A 7,500-nucleotide genomic window follows, 5' to 3' on the forward strand; every position below is an offset into this window, starting at 1 on the left:
ACTCTCACACTCAATCTGCCCAGTTGGTGGAATGAACTCCCGAACTGCATCAGAAGGGCAGAGTCACTCGCTGTCTTCAAGAAACCTAATCTGCAATTGCCTCTCTGAATATCACACTAACTGTACTCAAAAAAAAAAAAAAACTTAATACTACTAATACTTTTCTTCTTAGACTTTACACACCTGAAACTTGCCTACAGCACTTCTTCATTGTTGCTCTTGTAGTTGTGTAAATTGCTTCCTTGTCCTCATTTGTAAGTCGCATTGGATAAAAGCGTCTGCTAAATGACTAAATGTAAATGTAAATGTGTGTGTGCGTGTGTCTAGGAGCATGTGTTTGTGTGTGTGCACATGTGTTAGTGTAAGTGCGTGCATTTTTGTGTCTGGGAGCATGCATTAGTGTGTGTACATGAGTGAGTGTGTGTATGTGTGTGTGTGTGTGTGTGTATGTCAGCATGTTTGGATCAGTCAGACTCCTCTATTAAACTTTTACTTTGGAAAAATTGTTTCCCAAGAAATAAACATGCAAATGAGCGGAGATTACATCAAACACACATCTGTGGGAGGAACAGAGATCAGAGTGTGTGTGTCTGTGTGTATTAATCACATTGTGGGGACCAAACGTCACCATACGTATAGCAGTACCAGTAAATGTTGACCTTATGGGGACGCTTGTCTAGTCTCCATGAGAAAAACGGCTCAGAAATCACAGAGAATTAAGTATTTTGAAAATGTGTGTGTGTGTGTGTGTGTGTGTGAGGAAGTGTATGGGATGTTCTAGCGATGCAGTCATGCTTATAAAGCGAGTGTTGTGATGGCACAGGCCTGATGACGTCTGAATGTGGGAGAAACCTTCTGAAGAGCCGTCACTGTTTCCACACTCCATACAGAGAACACTGAACACCTATAACACACACTCACACACACACACACACACACACACACACACACACACACACACACACACACACACACACACACACACACACACACACACACACACTGATGACAGACTTGTCTTCTGGTCTTCTCCACACTTGCAGACTGTCTATTATTGCACACACAGAGCAGTGTTTGGACATTTTGTCTTTCTAATTGAGTCCAGTGATTTGTAATCCTCTCACACACAGTTTGTGAACGTGTCCTAAGCTACCGTAGCATTAACTTTAATCTGCTCCTTTACACCAACAAGACCAAGGAGCTTATTGTGGACTTCAGGAAGGGACGAACAGGCTCACATGATCCCAAACACATCAATGGGATGGTTGCGCCTGTTTCATCCTTCAAGTTCCTGGGGACCCACATCTCAAAGGACCTCTCCTGGACCACCAACACCTTCAGCCTGGTCAAGAAGGCTCACCAGCACCTATTCTTCTTAAGGCAATTTAAAAAAACCCAGCTTTCATCGGCCGTCTTGGTGAACTTCCACGGCTGCACAATAGAGAGCATCCTGACCAGCTGCGTCACTGTCTGGTATGGAAGCTGCTCTGTTGCTGAGCGTAAGGCACTGCAGCGGGTGGGGAAAACTGTCCAGCGCATCACAGGGACCACACTGCCAGCCATTGAGGACATCCAGAAGAAACACTGTCTGCACCGAGCACGCAGTATTCTGAAGGACACCTCTCACCCTGCGCACAGACTGCTTTCTCTCCTGCCTTCCGGCAGACGCTTCAGGCTCCCCTGGACAAAAACTAGTAGACTCAGGCCCCGTTTACAGTAGTGTGTTTAGTTTTTTTTAGATCAAAAATGATTCGCGTCCACACTAGTGTTTCACCAAGCGGTCCTGAACATATCTCCGTCCACACTACGCCACCAAAAACGTATATCACGTGACCATTCGCGCACTTTGGGCATGCACGTTCTAGTATAAACAGAAAGCATGCATCTCGCTCGGCATTTCATTATTGTTAGTCAACAAACGCCGGTTGAACAATGAACACGATGGCAAAGAAAGCAGGAGAGGTATTTTTGTGGAGAGACGACGAGGTCGAGTTGTTACTAAACGAATGAATAACTGCACAATGGCGCCTAAAACAGACAATAGTGCAAACAACGCTCCCATTTCTGTGTCCATGTTGTTGTTTACAGTGAAGGCTGGTCTGCTGTCTTCTGGTAGCGTTAAAGCCATGTGTTATAGTCATGTGATAGGGGCTTGACGAATAAGGGGAGGATACACAATGACACAAAAGCCCCAATCAGCTAGCGGATCTCTGCAGCCCCGCCTCTGTTTTCAGATGTCTCCGTTTTCCCTCATCCACACTGAGATGGAGCAGCAGCGCTTCAGAATGAACACGGCCTCTCCAGTGTTTCCAAAACGCTTTGTTTTTGGCGCTCGAGAACTCCGGCGAAGTGTGGACGGATGGCGTAACCGTAGCAAAACTTGAGCATTTTCAAACTAAAACAAATGAAGGTAAACGGGGCCTGAGAAGCTTTTTCCCCAGAGCTGTCTCCCTCCTCTCACTGACTCTTTTGCACCCTCAATAGGGTATATGCCGAGCTAGTGCTGTTCCCATGCTCATACACTTCCGGTGAGCTGTTATTGTAAGTTTTTTCCATTTTAAACGATACCTTTTACAGCATCGATGTTGTAATGTAGTTAAAATACAGTCAGTTAAACAGGCTTTGGCATTCATTTAGTTGCTCAAGCGCAAAACAAGACAAAAAGCCGTTTACTCGCATGCGCCCGTCAGAATCAGGCTAGCGCAGAAGCTCCATTGAATATACTGGGGTAAAGTAAATGCTCGTATTATAAAGACATGGCGGGGGGAAATGTAATTTAATGCAGCACTTCTTGTACAATCTGAGACCCACTTTAAATCGGTTATCACAGCCAGTGGAGATCACTGATTTTTAAAGAAAACGGACTCTAAACGCGCAGTTTTTGCAATGGCAAAGAGTTCACAGGAAGCGCTTAACCCAGGTTACTGGCAAATTAAAAGTCCTATTAGCATGCTTCGGCATATAGCCCATACACCCCCACTCTCTTCTAACTTAAACTCCTCACAATCACTGCACTGTTTAACATTTGCACATTTACAATTTGCACATATTCACTGCACTGATTCACTTATGTGAACTGTACACACCCACTGCACATGGACATTTGTAGTTATGTTTATCTGCACACTTCTGATTATTACTAGCAACCTGTATATATATTCCTCTACTGTGAAACTCTGTTCATAGCTAATGCAACCTGTATATAATGTTGATAGTACATCCATGTGTAAATATCACCATAGTTTTTCTATAACTGCACTTTATAACCTATACCTGTGTCCTGCACTTGCTGCTGTTGCACTGCTGGTTACACCCAAGCGGCAACCTCCCGCTCTCCTTCGGGAAGCCAATACGGAAGTAACTAAAACTGCAACCCTGCTGAAAAATCCAGCTTAAACCAGCCTAGGCTGGTTGGCTGGTTTTAGCTGGTCAACCAGGCTGGTTTTAGAGGGGTTTTGGCCACTTCCAGGCTGGTTTCCAGCCATTTCCAGCCTGGTCTTAGCTGGTTAGGCTGGGATATGACCAGCTAAAACCAGCTTGACCAGCCTAGCAGGCTGGGAGCCCAGCCAAAACCAGCTATGTCCAGCTTAAACCAGGCTGGTCAAGCTGGTTTTAGCTGGATTTAGCTGGTAATTTTTCAGCCTGACCAGCTAAGACCAGGCTGGAAATGGCTGGAAACCGGCCTGGAAGTGGCCAAAACCACTTGCAACATGCAAACATGCAAACTCCACTCCAACGCCAACGGACGCAGCCGAGGCTTGAACCAGCGACCTTCTTGCTGTGAGGCCACAATGCTAGCCACTGTGCCACCCTTCTGTTGAAATAAAAAGTCATCTTAATAGTTCAAGAACTTTCAATTCCGCTAGTCCTGACTGTAGTATGAGAGTGTGTGTGTGTGTGTGTGTGTATCAGGTGTGCGTCACTGGAGTACAGGTGAACTCAGGAGACGCATGTGGACCTGAAGATTTCTGCTCTTCATATTTTGCTGATTTCATATTTTGGAAAAGCCTGAAGCGGCCTGAACAAGATTAGTCAGAGGAGCAGTACACGCGCGCACACACACACACACATGCACGCACGCACGCACACACACACACACACACACACACACACACACACACACACACACACACACACACACACACACACACACGCACACACACACACACACACACAGGTTCAGTAGTGTACGGTTGTGATCTTCAACATTCATTAATAAAGGTCTTCTTTAAAGACAGAGAGGTTTGTTTCTGAAACACCTCAGACAAGACGTTTCTCTGTGTTCTCTGATCTGGTTTGTTTCGGCTTCTCTCCCTGATCCATTCAGCATGTGTCCACGCAACACTGTCAGATTACTCAGATTTACACGAGTAAACGGGGTCAAACTGGATATTTAATAGGAAAAATATCGTCCATGATCAACAGATCAGATCAGTGTGTGTGTATCGAGAGGTCAGTGAAATAAATGTACACAATGAGTTCACAGAGTAAACTTGCTGTAACTCAGAACTGTTTAGTTTGCTTATCTTAAAAGTTCAACCAAAAATATAAATTACCATTTACTCTCCCTCAAGAGATTATAAACCATGGCTTTCTTTCTTTTGTTAAACACAAAAGAAGATACTTTGAAGAATGCTGAAAACCTGTACTTCCAGGTAAACTGAAATCAGTGGTTGCGGGTTTCCAGCATTCTTCAAAGTATCTTCTTTTGTGTTTAAGAGGTTTAAAGCCAGCAAAGGGAGAGTAACTGTTGGGTGAAATGTCCCTGTATTTTTTGTAATTAAATTTAAACAGGTTTATTCGCTTTTTTAGGTGGTCAACTAATTGCTCTTTACAGTGTGCCAGATACCAGTTATATTAGCATTTTATTATTATATATATATATATATATATATATATATATATATATATATATATATATATATATATATATATATAGATAGATAGATAGATAGATAGATAGATAGATAGATAGATAGATAGATAGATAGATAGATAGATAGATAGATAGATAGATAGATAGATAGATAGATAGATAGATAGATAGTTCTTGTAGTAATATTGGTTGAATGACTTTGGTTGACAATAATGTAGAAAAAATAAATAATTAAAAATTAAAAAATTGCATTGAAGTGTGTTCATTGTGTGGTAAAATATGACAAACTGGCAATGTCAGAGAACTCTGGTGGTAAAAAGTTTATATATGAATTACATCTCAATCTAAGTTTGAGTCTTAGCTGGGTCAGTTGGTGTTTCTGTGTGGAGTTTGCATGTTCTCCCTGTGTTGGCGTGGGTTTCCTCAGGGTGCTCCGGTTTCCCCCACAGTCCAAACACATGCACTATAGAGAAACTGATCAACTAAACTGGCCGTAGTGTATGAGTGTGTGTGTGGTTGTATGTGAATGAGTGTGTATGGGTGTTTCCCAGTACTGGGTTGCAGCTGGAAGGGCATCCACTGCGTAAAAACTAATGCTGGATAAGTTAGTGGTTCATTCCGCTGTGGTGACCCCTGATCAATAAAGAGATTAAGCCGACAAGAAATGACACACTTATTAATATTGTTGACAATACTGTGAATAATAATGCATTACTATAGCAGTGCTGTTCATCACAGCACCAAACACTTGAAGACTCGAGAAGTATTTTCTAGACAAGTAAATCATGTAGTATTTTTAAATGAAATAATACGTTGAAATATTTATTGTTTTAAGAAAGAATAGGTCCGTTTTTCCTTAAATTTAGATTTAATTCACTTAATTTTGACTTTATATTTCTAAAAACAAGACAATGTGTTTTACATGTCTAGAAAATGCTTCTTGGTTTAAGAATTTTGTGATATTTGGACTAGAAACAAGAGAAAAACTTTAAGAAAAGCATTTTTTCAGTGTGTGAATACAATTTTGAAGTGTAGGTCAATATGGTGGCGATAATACAGTCAGTAGTGATTAATCCCGCAATTAATTGTAATAAGAAAATTTGATACCGGCAGGAACCAACTCAGGATCCACAGTAGGATAATATATTTATCTCTGACCCCCAGGAATGTCTGATTTCAGCTCCTCATCCCAGCGGGCGGCAGATCTCCGTCTGATCAGAGGAAGGGAATGAGTTGAAAAACTCCTCATTAAAAACAAAAATCTCCATGAAAAATCCCAGTCCCTCATATTTCCTCATAACCCCATATATGGCAGTGCCGGAGTCCCGGAGGCGGGAATATTCCCGCGTTTACTGAGGGAACACATCTGTGCGTCTGACGTCACTGACACTGTTTACACCAGCAGCTCATTCCAGAACGCTAATGCACTCCAATAAACCATACAGAGACGATCAATAAATATTCATATTCATGTCCAGAGTCAGAGTTTAAAGGTCATCAGTCATCACAGCTGCTCTGTTGCTCAATGATGAGCTCGCTGCCTTCCCAACACACACACACACACACACACACACACACACACACACACACACACCCACACACACACACACACACACACACACACACAGACACAGACACAGACACACACACACACACACACACACACACACACACACACACACACACAGACACAGACACACACACAAAGAAATACTACAGCAATTTATAGTACTTACTATAGTGGTTAAGAAGCATTCTATAGTAAAGTGAATGATGTTGTATTGCATTTCTGACGCTTTGGTAATGAATGCTCCAGCATACTGTAGTATAGTGAACTGATAATGAATACTGTTGTGTACTTAAGTTTTTACTAAACAATGGTGCACTGTAGTATAATATACCCTATAGTTAAAGCAGTTAGAAAATCTGCTGTTGACTCATTTGTTTATATTACTATAGTCGTTGTGTTACCATAGCAACTGTAGATATACCACAACAGATTAATTACTGTAGTTGTGTTACCATAGCAACTGTAAAATCACCACAACAGTTCAAATACTATAGTTATTGTGTTACCATAGCAACTGTAGAATCACCACAACAGTTCAATTACTATAGTAGTTGTTACCATAGCAACTGTAAAATCACCACAACAGTTCAAATACTATAGTTATTGTGTTACCATAGCAACTGTAGAATCACCACAACAGATCAATTACTATATTTTTTGTGTTACCATAGCAACTGTAGAATCACCACAACAGTTCAATTACTATAGTTGTTGTGTTACCATAGTAACTGTAGAATCACCACAACAGATCAATTACTATAGTTGTGGTGTTACCATAGCAACTGTAGAATCACCACAACAGATCAATTACTATAGTTGTGGTGTTACCATAGCAACTGTAGAATCACCACAACAGATCAATTACTATAGTTGTGGTGTTACCATAGCAACTGTAGAATCACCACAACAGATCAATTACTATAGTTGTGGTGTTACCATAGCAACTGTAGAATCACCACAACAGATCAATTACTATAGTTGTGGTGTTACCATAGCAACTGTAGAATCACCACAACAGTTCAATTACTATAGTTGTCGTTTATCTGAGTAAAGC

The sequence above is a fragment of the Danio rerio genome, chromosome 17 (assembly GCF_049306965.1).
Source record: "Danio rerio strain Tuebingen ecotype United States chromosome 17, GRCz12tu, whole genome shotgun sequence".
NCBI lineage: Eukaryota > Metazoa > Chordata > Actinopteri > Cypriniformes > Danionidae > Danio > Danio rerio.